Source organism: Myodes glareolus, chromosome 11 (assembly GCF_982192425.1).
Source record: "Myodes glareolus chromosome 11, mMyoGla1.1, whole genome shotgun sequence".
NCBI classification, from domain to species: Eukaryota; Metazoa; Chordata; class Mammalia; order Rodentia; family Cricetidae; genus Myodes; species Myodes glareolus.
The window spans coordinates 21,336,735-21,352,575 of NC_142036.1; the positions used below are offsets into that span (position 1 = coordinate 21,336,735).

At 42.5% G+C, this 15,841-nt stretch overlaps 1 protein-coding gene and 1 pseudogene across 6 annotated transcripts in view; one reads left to right on the top strand and one right to left on the bottom strand.

Annotated features, from left to right (window-relative positions):
* The window catches only part of Vrk1 (VRK serine/threonine kinase 1), a 76,644-nt gene that overhangs the window by 47,357 nt on the left and 13,446 nt on the right, over window positions 1-15,841 (bottom strand). The window lies entirely within an intron of this gene.
* On the top strand, window positions 249-438 carry LOC148120448 (Nuclear RNase P; annotated as a pseudogene).

A 15,841-nucleotide genomic window follows, 5' to 3' on the forward strand; every position in this document is an offset into this window, starting at 1 on the left:
CTCGTTCGGGAGGCATGGCCATGCTAACCAGTTGCTGGCGGGAAATTTGCTGGAGTCCTCAGAGGCCTGCGAATAGCCAGGTCGCGGGCAGGCTAAAGTCCGTGTGACATCAGAGGCTATATGTCCCGGCCTTCTGGCGGGGCTATGGTTTTTGGAGGACTTTTTCAGCACCTGAGCGGACTCGCCTGACTGAGGCGGAAGCTGCGTGGTGAGCAGCGGCGCCATAGAAGGCAGAGAGGAGCTAAATCGGCTCTGCGGAAAAACTGTGTTTCCATAGCAACATGGGCGAGCGGGGAGGTGAGTTCCCAGAGAACGGGGCTCTGCGCGCGGGCGGACCGGGCAGGAGAAGCCCCTCCACGGGTGGGCGGATGCCCCCCCTCGCCGGAGCTTGAAAAAGACTCACAGCCGGTGGTGCGAGTTCATTGCCTGAGGTGAAACGGCGAGCCCGCGCACGGCCCGGGGCGGGGCCATGCGGAGCGCGCCACATTGGGCTTCAGAGGCGGAGCTGTGGCAGCCGCCGTCCGCTGCTGCCGCCGCCCTCAGCCAAGGTCGCTAAAAATTCAGTCAGATAAGAACATTTGTCGCCAAGAATTCAGTCAGATAAAAACATTTATCCCCCCAAACATCGCCCCTTTGTCAGCAGGAAGTAGCCAGATGATCGACGTCCATTCTCCCTCAAAGAACTGGTCCTAATTATCATAATAAAGGCGCGTCAACCTGGTTATCATTACCTATTGCCCCTGGCAACGGATGAAATAAACAATGTTACCTAGAGGTTTTTCCATCTAAATAGGGGAGCTGGAGAGATGGCTCAGCGGTTAAGGGCATTGCCTGCTCTTCCAAAGGTCATGAGTTCAATTCCCAGTGACAACTGCTTTGGTTTTTAAACAATAGAGGGGGACTACACTACCAGTGACAGCTTCCCCCAGAGAAAGGATTTCTCTTGCATTCTATACACTTAATTTTTAATTCAAAATTTTGCTGGTACAGGCAAACAAGATTTGCTCTTTGAAACGGAGACATGCAAGTCTCTAAGTTCAAAACCAGCCTACTTCCAGTACTGATTGTGCTGAATTTTTACACTGAGAGTTTTTAATACTCTTAAATGTTAATTTGGGAGGAGAGTTTTGTTTATGTTTTTCTAGGAATGCTGACATACATCTGGATGCCAGCGAGACCGACCAGAGAGATAAAGAAGACGACCCAGTGGATGCTGAGTGTCCTGCTGTGGAAGATTCGTGCGGAGGCAGCAGAGATGACCTTCTGGGCGGTGCCAAGAGCAGCTGTTTCACACCATCGACTTGAGCAACACCCTGTGCAACCTCTTATCTCTGACTCTATTTTGCCTTTTCCCTCCTTGGGGATGGATGGGAGCAGATATCCTTGGCATGCTGCGTCTAGGTGGGGACCAGATTGGAAAATAGTTTTGCCTTATTGCTCTTAAAGACAATAATTAGGGGGAGATGTTGGGAGCCACCTGGAGGCACAGGTGGTCCTGCAGTTTGGAGGTAGCCACGTGGGGCTGAGCAACCCTGCCTGCACCCTTGCCTGCACATGCTCAGACCAGCAGAATGGCATTAACCAATCAGGACAGCGTTCAAGCCGCTCCACCGTTTAAAAGCAGCTGCCTCGGGGCCCAACTCTCTCTAAGCTTTCTCTCGTCCCTGCTCTATCTTCCCTTCCCCCAATTTTCCTCAAGGAAATGCTCCAAATAAAGATGTGACCAGAGAAGGAATTCTCGTTTTTGGTGGCGTTCATTCCTGCGGGACAGGATGGCCCCCCGCAAAGTGCCTGGACAAATGGTTCATTCTAGAATTCCTTTCCATGTGCAATAAAGATACCATACAATAAATTAAATCTGCCTCAGCATTATTTCATACAGATTTGTGATTTTTTAAAAAAAGTGATGTTTGTGTGTGTGTGTGTGTGTGTGTGTGTGTGTGTGTGTGTTTCTCCAAGTAAAACTATTGGCTCTTATTTTTAACTTTATTCTTAGGGCCAGCTATCTGGAGCCTACTGTAATAATTAAGACCCGGAATGTCACTCTTAAAACTAGTTCTAGGAAACTCTGAAACAACACTGAGCCTCCCTGAATTCCCTCCCCTTCACACCCCCAAACCATACACGAAAGCACTAGAGCGAACTCTAAACCCTAGCATACCATTCACAGCAAACCTGGGAAATGGTTCCTGTCTCCACAACACAATGTTAGCGGATACCGACAAGACTGGTACATACAACTCTTCAAACTTCAGAGCAGTGTATCCTACGCACACACCCAGCTCAAGAAGATGCTGCAGCTACAACCAAGTGAGCTTCACAAGGAAGACTAGGTTTGTGAGAACACAAGACTGAACAAAAGGGAGAACAGCAAGCAACGATTTGCAACTGGGAAGCCATGCCCACTCAAGAGACACCAGGAGCAAGGGAGAGGAGGGTATGGGATGGACACAACACATCCTTTCAGAAAAACATTTCCTTTCCCCCTCCCCCCACCAAAAAAAAAAAAAAAACGAGCTATGGCTATTTCAAAGTGAACTAGAAGTGCGGTAGTTTTGTTAATCAAGAATACTGTGTATAAATGTGGGATGGCACACGGAGACCAGTAACCTCTCACTAATCCCTCCACAGATTATCATGTTATCCACGGTCAAACAAGGTCCAAAATTCTAAATACAATATTCCAGAAAGAAATAATTCATACAGTTTAATACCGAGTGTCATTCAAAGTACTGGATGTATCCAGAGCTATCACTCTGCCCAGACCTTTGTGTGGGCACCCTTTGTCTAGTGCATGCCCACTATGTTTGCTGCCCTTCCAGAGTTATAGGAGTCACCTCAGTTACCAAAGTGCTTGTGTTTAACTGACACAGTCAAGGGCTCTCCGCTACCTCACGATGCTTGGTCATTCACCTCATTAATCTCATTAAGGACACAACATTCCCATCTCACAAGAAGAGATAGACCTCTGAGACACGAAAACCACAAGCACCTCTCTTATCGGACACTCTGCTGACTGCTCTAATCTTGGTCACTACTATTAGTCTGACTCCGCTCACCTTATAAACTGAAGTAGGATCCATATTATATGCACTGGTCAGCAGTGTGTATAGGCTCCACTATCAGCCTTCGTTTCCAGGATCCACTGGGATCTTGGAATGACTCCCCTGGACTCAGAGGACTGCTATAATTAGGTGACATCTTTAACCTATTATTCCTTTGTTCCTTAAATTCACAAATGTGAAAAGGAGACAGAAATGAGAGGTACGGTTTAAAATGCTGTACTTGAACTAGACATAGGTGTATGACTAAAGCATAGTGTTAGAGTCAAAAGCAAAATCATCAAGAGTTAAGAGCCTGCCTAGACTACAAAGACAGATCCTGTCTAAAGAAACGTAACTGTACTTGAAATTACTTTTTATGAAAAGCATACACACACATACACAGGCCTTCATATTTAGCAACCCAACTCACAAAAAAAGTGTAGAAACAACCAACCCTGTAACTTAATACACGTATTCCTTAGCACATGAACTATATTCTTTTTTTACTGTTTGATATTTCTTTAAATTGTTTTTATTGAGTTACATATTTTTCTCCGCTCCTTTCCCTTGCTCTCCCCTCCCCTGAACTATATTCTTGAAATACTATTTCCATTAAAAAGAAACCAGCCTCAGGCTGAGAGCTCGGCCAGTGACAAACTTGCCACAAAAGCATGAAGCCCTACGTTTAACCCCCAGGATGCAGGTGAAAAGGCTGGTTGCTGTGGCCTGCACTGGTCAACCCAGCACAGAGGAGACAGACACAAGTGGACCCCTGGGGCTGACTAGCCAGCCAACCTAGCCTAATTCTAGTGAGAGACTCTGTTTCAAAGAAGAAGGTGCATGGCTCCTGAGGACCTCTGACCTCACACACGAGCCCACAGAGCCTCTTCCTGCCATCATTAATGTCCCTTTCCTGGCATGTACTTCAGGAGGCACAGCCACCTTTGGTGAGCACTATTGTGCCAGCTCTTTCTGAGAACTAGACCCTTTACTACACTTCCATCACAGCACTGGACATCCCTCTTCCTTTCTAGTTAAGAGTAACAGGAAGTCTTCTAACTTCCGAGAACAGGGAAACAGGGTATGTCAATCTACTGTTGCTTTGCACACAATTTCTGAAAAGCACAATTTCTTAAACCAGGAACCCATGTTCACAAAAATACGAAAACTACAAATACTTGTCTTGACGAGTTAGTGAGTGCTGAGGAACTGCAGACACTCATTTCAATTAAACTACACAAGAACATTAGAGGCCTCTTCTAATAATGACGCCAATCCCAGCAGAAGGTTTCTACTAAGGAATACAAAGAATAACCAACTCATAAGAAAGTTTCGATCTGTGTAATTTCAGTACACTCTGCTCAAACCTACAGCAATAACAGCCTATGCAACAGAAGGAAGAAAGCTGTTTCATCATCACATGACTGTTACATAATCTAACTGTTTCTTTTCCCTTTGATTCTAAATGAAATGCAGATGTAACTGAAAAGCACATCAAGATGCAAATCCACACTGCCCTTTGCTGAAATCACCCACTGTTACATTCTATATTAGCATATTCACCAAATTTAATTGTAAACAGAGTGATTATAGTACTAAAGTTATTAAATACACAAAAGCAAGCTTGGAACCATACATATTCAAAGAGAGTTTCAGCGGCAGATCAACTTTTATTTCTGAAACAATACCCTAATTAATAGTCAGTTCTGATGATAAAATGGGTCCTCGGTTTTTCAGAGAACAGTCCAAAAAAGTTCCCTATGAATATTAAAATAAAGTTTTGTGAATAGATCTAAAAGCTCAATGGCTATATTTATCACAATACGATACTGTATTTAGATAACTGGCATTTTTTTCAAGCCCTGGATTCAAATTTGGTGTGTGTGTGTGTGTGTGTGTGTGTGTGTGTGTGTGTGTGTGTTTTAAGCTGGAGAGTGGATAAAAAAGCTTGAATGGAACACAATGACACTTACATTCACTAAGTCATACAATTCACAGTCACACTGGGAAATCACAGTACAGTGTGATGTTCACTACACATTGTATGAACTCGTAAATCTTCCCGAAAATAGGTATGCATAAGCTCCTTTAGGGAGTTATATATTTTCATGAAATTGTCTTTAAAGCCATAAACGTCTCTGACCCGTTTCACACTGTACAGAAGCACATTCCGTCCAGGAGAACTTAAAGCCTTTCTATTACCATGGTACCAACACCTCTGCACTAGCCTTCCTCCCACATGCTTCCTGTACGCCCTTACTGAAATTGCTCCCTTTCTCGAAGTGGCTAGTGAAGTAGACTCTGTGCCTCTTGCAGCATATGGCAAATCCTCCCTGTGTATATAAGCTCCCCAGATGAAGAAACAATCTTCTCTACAATACCTATTGTATTGTATTCTCCACTGTACTCTGCAAAAACTAAACAAATTTCTACAAACAGTAAAATGTTCTGGTTGTTTTTCCCATGCAAGTTCCTGAGCCCAGCTCACTGCACACAGCAGACTTCAGTGGGTGGCAGCAATCCTTTCAAAGGCTCAGCCACTGCTCTCTAAAATGACTATGTCAAACCCTTTGTTTTTCCTCTTAAATCCCAATTGCCCTTTCTAAACTGTAATTCTCAGCAAATGATGCAACAGCCTAGTATAAGAAGAGACCACAAGTTTCAGAAAGAAAACCCCTTTCTTTCTAAGACACAAGCACATAAACCACTTACACCCACTCCACGTCCAACTTGCTGTCCAGATCTGGCCTCTCCTGTCACAACAGATGAAGTCCTTCCATTCCCTCCAGCTCACCTTCAACCCGGAACTTTCAATAAGTAAAAGTCTTCCAGATGTGGTTTTATTGGAACCCTGTGCTGTGAGATGACCAGAGTCAGAGAGAGGCAGTGGGTAGAAGGCTGCCTGTGTTCAAAGGGTGCTGGAAACAGTGCTGTGTGCTTAGGAACACACCTTGAGAAATGATGGAAAGGTGCATTTGGATCTTGGATGCAGAGGTTACTGACAAACTTAGCAAGAGTAGAACAGTTCTCTGAATACCTAGATCAGAAAGAACTTCCCACTGGCCTAGTTCTTAGCACATTTTTCAATGTTGTGTAGCCTTTCTGGTAATATGTATAAATTCATTTTCAACATATAGTCCATCTGTTATGGTTTAAATAAAATGCTGCAGGTCCCTGAAGTGGCTGCTGCGGGCAGAGGACCATGAGACCATGCCACAGATCTCCGAAGTATCATTGGGCAGCAGGTCCTGAAAACAGCCAGTCCCAGGCAGGGATGGTGCAGTTCCCCAAGTGGCTGCAATGGGCCACGAGTCCCAGGCAGGGAGCCATGCAGTAGGTGAGAGAGACATGGATAGGTACGCCATGCAGAGTAAGGTTGGATATTTATTTAGTGGGTTATGCAGGGGAGAGGGGAGAAGGGAAGAAGATCAGAGAGAAAGACAGAGAGGGGGGGGGGGAGGGGAAAAGTGGGGAGAAGGGAGAGACAGAAGCTGCCTGGGGGGGGCAGGGACTCAGGCTTGAAGCTGAAGATCAGTTTGTCTAGGTGGGAATTGGGGGGAGTGTGCAGACCATTACACCATCTATAAAATGAATATAAACAATCTTGAACCCAAAGTCATAAATGCTTCATAGTGTCACTGTCATAAGTCACACTGAGGTAGGAATGCGTTTATAAGGGATCAAATTCCACTCATAAAAAGCAGAAGACAGGACTAAGTCCTATCTCCTTTAACAAAGTCACCAGTTATAACTGGACAGTGTTACCACAATGATGAACTTTTACAGCGTACGCCCCCCTGAAGTTAAAATGAAGACTACTGCTGCTGTTCTATCCCTTGTCTGTGCGGTCTTAAGTGGCCACTGTCCTTGCTGTAGCACTGACAGCACACTGTGCCAGAAAACAAACCATAATTTTTTTAAGAATGAAGAGCTAGAGCCAGGTGGCGGTGGCACATGCCTTTAATCCCAGCACTCGGGAGGCAGAGGCAGGTGGATCTCTGTGAGTTCGAGGCCAGCCTGGTCTACAAGAGCTAGTTCCAGTACAGGCTCCAAAGCTACAGAGAAACCCTGTCTCAAAAAACCAAAGAGAGAGAGAGAGAGAGAGAGAGAGAGAGAGAGAGAGAGAGAAAGAGAGAGAGAGAAGAAGAAGAAGAAGAAGAAGAAGAAGAAGAAGAAGAAGAAGAAGAAGAAGAAGAAGAAGAAGAAGAAGAAGAACTAAGTGCTAGGATTGCTAATCTATATTCAGTGCTGTTCTATTCATGAAAGCCAGAAACTGGAAACATTCTAGATGTATCAGTGGGTAAATGAATAAAAAAAAGGTGGTACACTTGCACAATGAAGATTCAGCTGTTAAAAAAAAAATCATGACATTCACAGGTAAATGGATGGAGCTAGAAAAAAATCATCTTGAGTGAGGTAACCCACACCCCAAAGGGCAAACATGGTATGCATTAGCTTATATGTGAATGTTAGCTTTTAAATGTTCCATAAGCAAATAACCATAGAAGTTATACTGTATGAGACTGAGGGGTGAAGGTCTCCCAAGGAAAGGGAAGCTGATATGGATGAATGGATGGGTAAGGAGGGACTGGAACAGGTAGATTAAGCAGAAAGGGAAAGAAACCAGAGAAGGGAGGGGAGGGAATGAGGAGGGACAGCTAACACTAAAGGTCGTATGAGAAGTCATAGGGAAACCCACTATAGTAGAAGCTTCTGAAAGTACATACATACATGAAAGAAACAGAAATGGAATCACCACATAACCAGGGAGAAGAAGCCCCAGTCAGACATCTCTCACCACCAAGCGAAACCTCCATTGACAGGAATGGGTTACATCTAATTAAGTTGCTGGCCAAAGTGGTCCATGGAAATCCCCAAACAACCCACGCTATTGCCAAAGCAATTGGTTGCTTTCCACAAACTGATGGTCAGTCCCTATGGTTGAAGACAAAACCTGTATAACTCATCAAACATGGAGAAGTCAAGTGATACCTACCTAGAGCCATTACCCCTACTGGAAGGTACTCTGCAAGATAGCAGAGGAGAAAGATAAAACACCAACGCAGCTACAAACCCTCTGATCTACAATGGTGACCCACCTGCATCATATGCTGGTGTAAGAGTGGCACAAAGTGGTGGGAGTAACCAACCAGTATCTTACTGGATTTAAGGCCCACTCCACAAAAAGAAACCCATGCTTGACACTGCTCAGGTGACCAAGAAGAACCTGAGACTAGATAAACCTTGGACCTAGGGGAAAACCAAATCTGCTACTGTGCTAAAGGAAAGTAGCAATAAAATTACTTGTAGCACCATTCTTCTATACTCAGATCAGTGCCTTGCTCAGCCATTATCAGAGAAGCTTCCTCCTACAGCAGATGAGAACACATACGGAGACCTGCAACTGGAAAATGATCAGAGAATGAAAGACCTCAGAACAGTCCGTTCTAAATATCTTCATCAAATCCCTCCCCTCAGAGTCAGGCTACTTCGTGGAAGATGAAGGAGAAAGTCTGTAAGAGCAGGGATGGAGGACACCAAGGAAACAAAAACTTCCAGACACAACAGGACTGACACACACACGAATGCACAGAGACTGTGGTAACATGCACAGGGCCTGCACAGGTCTAAGCCAAATGGGTCCCAGTGCTGATAAGGGGGAGTGGACACAAGCCCCCATCCCTAACCCAGAAGCTACTTCCAACATACAACCACTCGCAAAACTTAAAATCACTCACAAAGGAAAAGTTAGTTTTCCCCAACAGTCTCTCTGGTTATACAAACCACACTGAAGGACAGGCCTCACAACCAGTAGTAGATGGCCAACACAAAACTAACTCAATGATATTTTTGGAGGGGTTTTGTCTCATAATGCTTTGCCTGGGCATTTATTTACCTCACAGGTCTTTTGCTTATATATTACAATTTCAAATTTTGTTTTTATGGATTTCTGTATGTATGAGTGTGCGTCTCTGCATCTGTATATGTTTCTTGTGCTTTTAGATTATCTTTTTCTTCTGTTTTGTTTTGTCCTATTCCTATTCTGGTGTTTAATTGTCTGTTTTTTAATAACAGGGAGGAGAATGAATGAATTTGGGTGAGTGAGGAGATGGGGACGATCGGGGAAAGTCGGGGGAGGGGAAACCATGATCAGACTATTTCGCTGGGGATGAAGCTTAATGAGTAGAGCACCAGTCCAGGCAAACCTGATTTTGAGTCCCAGCACAACCTAAAATGAGATGGCCGAGACACAAGAGGCCTGTAATGTAATCCCAGCCACTCAGCGGTGAGAGGTGAACTTCAAGTTCATCCTTGGCCTCAGTCAGTTCCAGGCCCATCTAGGCTACATTAAATTCTGCCTCAAAACCACAAGAGAAAACTTAGATATTATTTCCTGGGCTACAGAGATGGCTTAGTGGGCAAACGCAGTTGATGGCCACACAGTTCAGTAGTAGCCTGAGTGCAGCTTCTGGTACTTACATAAAGGTAGAGAGACCTGACTCCATCAAGTTGTCCTCTGACTTCGGTATGCATGTTAAGGCATGTGTACTGACATGTACACATCATGCATGTATAGACACACATACATACACTAAGAGTAAATTTAAAATATACATACGCTAACAATAGTAAATTTAAAATAAGTTTTAAAAACGTTTAAATTAAAATGTCATCTCTCCAAGAGCAAAGGAGCAAACCAATAACAGCAAGTTAGGAGAGTAAGGAGAGGATGGTCTGCTGACTACACAAGAAAGTGACATTTAAGCAAAGAAATAAAATGAAGAGCAATGAGCTACCCAGATGCTGTAGAGAAAGTATCCCACACTGAGAGTGGGAGATGGTCAGCTTGTGCTTGCAAACAGTGCAGTGTGGCTGGAAAAGAACTGGCCAAGACAGAAGCTGAGAGCAGGCACAAAGGAGCACAGTGGAGAGCACACCTCACATCTGGGTTATGGTAAGGACTTATCTGTGAGTAACATGCGATTGGAAGGTCTTGAACTGACATGACTTGCTAGCTTGCAGGTCAGCAGGATCACTCCGCTGCAGCATCGAAAGCAGCCTGTGAGGGGGCAAGGCAGGAACAGCTACCAGTTGCTGCAAGGACATTGCTAATGGAATAATCAATGAACGCATTCATCTTTATTGAATAATGAGAATGTCAATTCAAAAAAGTAATTGTACCAACTTTTAGCAGCTAAACTTGACTTTTAAGCAGAATAACTTTACTTTTTTAACAGAATAACTTGGTTTTTTGTTTGTTTGTTTTTGTTTTAACTCTATATAAGCTACCCTCCCCTTAAAAAACAAGTTTGCAGTGCCAAGCAGGAGTAGTTGATATCAGTAACAGGCAGCCTAAGGCACGCTCGTCATCTCTTAGTCTGGGTGTCTAAGCTCTATGAGGAAAGCAAGTAAGCTGACCAAGAAACACCAAATAAGCCCAAGGATTCCAAAGCATGGGAAACTAAAAGGCCAGAAAACCAAAACCAAATATAACACAACCTCTGGCCTCAGTAAGCTATGGCTGGCTTCAAGCAGACATCAGTTAGAATTCAGTGCCATTCCACCAGCTTCAGGAAAGAGCCAACAATCTTCCAGGTAAGAGACATTTCTAAACCTTTGAAAAAACTGTTTATTAAAGAAAATGGGCAGCTGTAGACAGCCATGAGATCAAATCTTGCCCAGGGCATGGAGAAGAGTGGTACATCTTCCCATGACACAAGTTCTCAGAGGCTGCATTTGTAAGACTTTCTGTTGTGCCTCACTTTGTTCAAAAAGTTGTTCATTTTCAGTGCACTGCTCTGGTACCCACAAATGACTGCACCAGAAGGCTTTAATAAAAGACCCCTTGGGGCTGGAGAGATGGCTCGATGGTAAGAGTACCTGGGTTCAATTCCCAGCACCTACATCCCAACTCACCATTGTGTCTAACTCCAGCTCCAAGGGATCTGACACCCTCATACAGATACACGTGTAGGCAAAAACAATGCATATAAAAGAAAAATAAATGATTTTTAAAAAAATTTAAAAATAAAATAAATTTTAAAAAGTAATAAAGACTCCCTCTGTGGCATCTTAAAAACTGGGTTTAAAATATATATAAATTACTGAGTGAATGACTCAGGTAAAACCAAAACCATGTTTTTCCCCACCTCATCATATCCACAGCCCCACTGGCTCACATGTCCTTTAAACTTCTTGGGGATTAAGTAATTTAATTACTTGTTTTGGTAGAAATGGCTTCCTGCCAAACTATAGTTAAGTCATCAAAGAACTCCCTCTCACTCCTTTTGCTAAACTTTATCAGGAACAATCTGAAAGCAATATATCTAGACACAATTCTCTCACAAGTAAACAATCTAATCAGAAGCAGGCAGATACCTCTGAGCAGAGTTCAGAAACGTGTAAAAGTCACACACACAGACTGAGTTCCCAGAGCCACGTGCCACCAACAGGGTTTGTTCCCACAAATGTACCACTGAGACAAACCTGTAAGAATCATCAGTAAAGTCAAGCAAGGTGGCTACACCTTTAATCCCAGCACTTGGGAGGCTGGGACAAGCTGATCTAAGTTTGAGGCCAGCATGGTCTACAGAGCAAGTTCCAGAACAGCCAGAACTACACAGAAAAATCCTGTCTCAAAACACCTCATCACCCCCTGCAAAAAAAGAAATTCTCAGTAATGATTAAAAAAAGAAAGAAAGGGAGGGAGGGAGAAGGAAGAGAGAAAAAGAAAACAAGAGAAAAGATAAGCACTGCTTACCAATACTATCTGACATAAAACCCACAGTACAGGAAAGCACTGGGATCCCATTGGGGCACAAGACAGTGTTCTAGTTTTAGGGGTGAGTCACTCATATCAATCAAAGCACAGCAAATATCCATGGCTAGATGGTACCTTTTGTAACATAAACCAAGTGCGTATCAAACTGAGACTACAGAAAGCAACTCTGGAGCTGACAATCCCAGAACGTCATAGATTTCTTCCTGAAAGCACTAAGCTGAGCAAACTGTGATGGGTCTTCAACGACTGTCACACCTACTGTGCTTCACACCTAAGCTGGGAAGAGCTAGGTGACACTCACACCGCAAATCCTGGGGAAGGGAAGTGGGTATCAGCAGAAGAAAAAATGGTTTCCTAGTCCTATTTTTCACTTGTATTAGAAAATTAACATTAACTATAAAAATTTTGTAGAATAAAATATTTAAAATGTAGTATATATATTTCAACTTAACTCATTTCTAAAAGGGATGAATTAACAGCAGAACTCATATTTAACTGGGAACACAGCATATAAGCCACCTCCTCGCAACCACTTTCCCCTCAGAGGGAAGACTTCTGCCAGGCCTGTACATGCACTTCTCCTTCTAAGTCGATGCGTGCAGTAGATAATCTACCCTGAGATGCCTATAGATTTCCCAGAACAACCCCGCAGTGAGGAGGTCACTGCAGAAGCACAACTGTCCAATGCTCCATTCTTCACAGGGACAGGGTGGGAAAAGGCAAGCTTGAGATGCTGCCTCCAGGGAGGAGCCCTACTCCTTACCTTAACCCAAGGAAAAATGTTAAAATGTTTGTTTGGGGAAATTAAATGCTAAACCTTCCTGACAACTAGTTAGCTACTTAATATCACTAATATGGGTCTACGGCAGAAAAAAATATTACTAGTACGTTACACAGTATTTAGCTTTTAAAAAATAACTCAGACGTGTTACACCTTTCCTGAACCTACCTGTAAACTCTGTCCACAGCTATTCTTCTGAGGAATCTTCGTTAAATATATCAATATCTTCCCAGAAGAGCTACTGAGCATTCATCCTGACACAGGCTTGAAGCCCAGCTCTAAAGAGGATAGCCTCAAATACGCTAGGAAAATGAAAACGTCTATATAATGAAAATATGCTGGAGTCGTTTAAAACATCATGAAAACATGAAAGAACTTTTCAGTCTCTGAAAAAAAGGCTTTTCATAAGAAACACACAAAAACACTTGAGCCATAAAGAAAAATAATAAATTGACAAAATAAAAATGGAAATTCAACCACAGGTTATAAAAAAAAAAAAGGAAAAGCACCATGAACTCAAAAGACAAATGAAAACTATCTGCAAAACATGACAAAAGGTTTGTTTCACATTACTGAAAGAACTCTTTAAATTATAAGAAAAAGTAGACAAAAGCCAACAAAGAAGAGAAAAGAAGTGACAAGGACGGGCAGATTCACAGAAGCAGCACACCTGGCTGTAACAGCAGCTTCCTACAGGAATTTCAGAACTGATGAGCGGCACAGTGGCACAGTTCGGAGTCACACGATACTCACCCCCGCAACAGCTGTCAACACAGGGTCTACTCCACCAGCCCCTCCTAAAGCCATCTTACAGCATCATCGCAGAACTTCGTATGAAACATCCATCTATCATTACCTAACAAAATTAATCATTTCTCAACATCTACTAAGAATTCCAGTCTCCCCAGTCTCCAAAGGATTCTTTTTACATTAGGACTCCGCTATTCAGGACCCAAAGGCTAATCCTGATCTGAGTGCTACCTCCCTGTGCCTTCCCTCACCCTCTGCTATCTGTCCTGTAAAAAGCCATGAATTAACCTTGTTTCTTTTTAGCTGAACATGACTATTTGGAGGTCCAAACTTCCTGGCTGTCGCTGCCCTTGATGCTAGACATAACATCATCACAATAATGCTACTCTTCTGTCATAACACTGCATGATATGATCACTTACAGGGCTTTTGAACAGGGAGCTACAAGTTGATTTTAAAGGAAAGGCGTACCCCAAGTTCACAGTGGCATTTCTTGTTTACATTTAAAATCAGTGTTCCCAGCTCCTCAGACAGCACATGAGCCTTACTTTTCTCTTCCATTATAATCCTGCTTCCTAAATATTTTTACCTAACTGTAATGAGTATGCTTTTCTCTTTGAATTTTCAAAATTCTACACAACATTTATGAGGCCAAGGACATAGGCCGAGCAAGGTAAAGTGGGTTCAGGAGAACATTATTCCGCTTGTTTTCTCTCCTCACAAAACAGACATTTCTCAGTGTCGCTGCTAGGTAACAGGCCGAGTATATTGCCTACGTGTGCTTCACATGACTTCTTCCATTACCAATATATTCTGAATGCTTGCAGCAAACAGGCTCAATACAAATACAAATTAAAATTATTGTCAAGTTGATAGTTTCAGCTACAGATTACTCAAATTCCAAGTCAGAAAATACACTGGGTTGCTAAGAAAACGAAGAAAAAAAGGTACAACAATTTGGCATTATCTATCAAATCTGTAAATGATAACATCTTTGGTACCTCAAGTTCACTGCTAGCAATCATCCTGTTTGTACAACTGCAGCATCCTGTAGCATAACAAATGACCAGAAACACCGTCAGCTTATATCACAGGGAATTTAGCAATGGAACACAATTTTTTTTTAATTTTTTGAGATAGGATCTCACTATGTAGCTTCAAAACTCACAAAGGCCTGCCTGCCTCTACCTCCAGTGCTGGGATTAAAGGCATGTACCAACCACCACTCCTGGCCAGAAAACAACTTTGGAAGTGAGGTCGCTCTACTTAAACAGCTATAAAGTGACCTAAAGAGAAGCTATAAGTGAAAAGTACAAATGTGCCTTTGAGCATCCTATTCACTAATGCAGACAGCCAACCATGAGCACTGTAGATACTGGGATGTGTGTAACTGGCAATTCCAGGAGCTTTGAATCACTTTGTCAATGTGAGCACATATAATGATTTAATAACAGAATGCCTTAAGGGTAGGAAGTTTAGTCTTCATTCTTTAAACATTTATAATTGACTTTATTGTGTACCTGCATTAATTTTTAAAGTAAGCTAATTTTAAAGAATTCTTCATGAACAGTAAAACTTATTAATATCAATCGTAGCTTTTCAGTGTTCCTAATCTAGAACTTGCTGATGCTTCTGCACAGCAGAACTGGATGAATCAGTCCTGCACAAAGCCTCAGGTCACACAACCAACGCATCAACTGTAGAATACAACTCTCATCACCTCCCCCCCAACACAATCATACCTTCCTGCTTTAATAGTAAAGTCTAAGCCACTCGTTACAGAACAATACTGACTCTACCTTGAAAACAGTAATACCTCTTGAAGACTAGTAACTGAAATTGAATATTGACATAATGTTCCTACATTAGTATCATCAGTTATTTTTGCTCAATTAACCTGAAATGAGTAAAAATATGAATGAATGAATGAATGAACGAATGAATCTACAGTGGGAAGATTCAATTAACCATTAAGTAAAACACACAGCTCTTACATACAAATGAGTATAGCTAAACCCATCACTGTTAAGCGACTACACAGCAGGCTGTATGTTGAGTGACTTAAACACATTATCTCTGATTTTATAATAGCCACAAAATGTAAGTACTACAGAAAGTGTGCATACAAGGAAGCTGTTTAAGTGAAGTAAATAATTTCCCCATGTCCTTACAACTAAGTAGCAAAGCAAACCACCTATACAAAGTGTTAACTGTTGCAAAAAGCTATCTTCCTGCCCCTTAAAGAGTATATATTACGGAACAAGTGCTTTGCAAAAAAATTAATCCCAAGTTGACAAAATATTCCCTTTAATGACTAACAATACACCCATACACATAAATGCCATAAAACTACTTGGGAAAACAAGAGCAGACGCCACGCTGCTGCAAATTCACTTCTATGAACTGACTGCAGAGTGAATGGTAATGACCTGGGGGGGATGACAAAAATCGCTGCTCAGGGGCTTCAGAAAGATGCTACTTTAA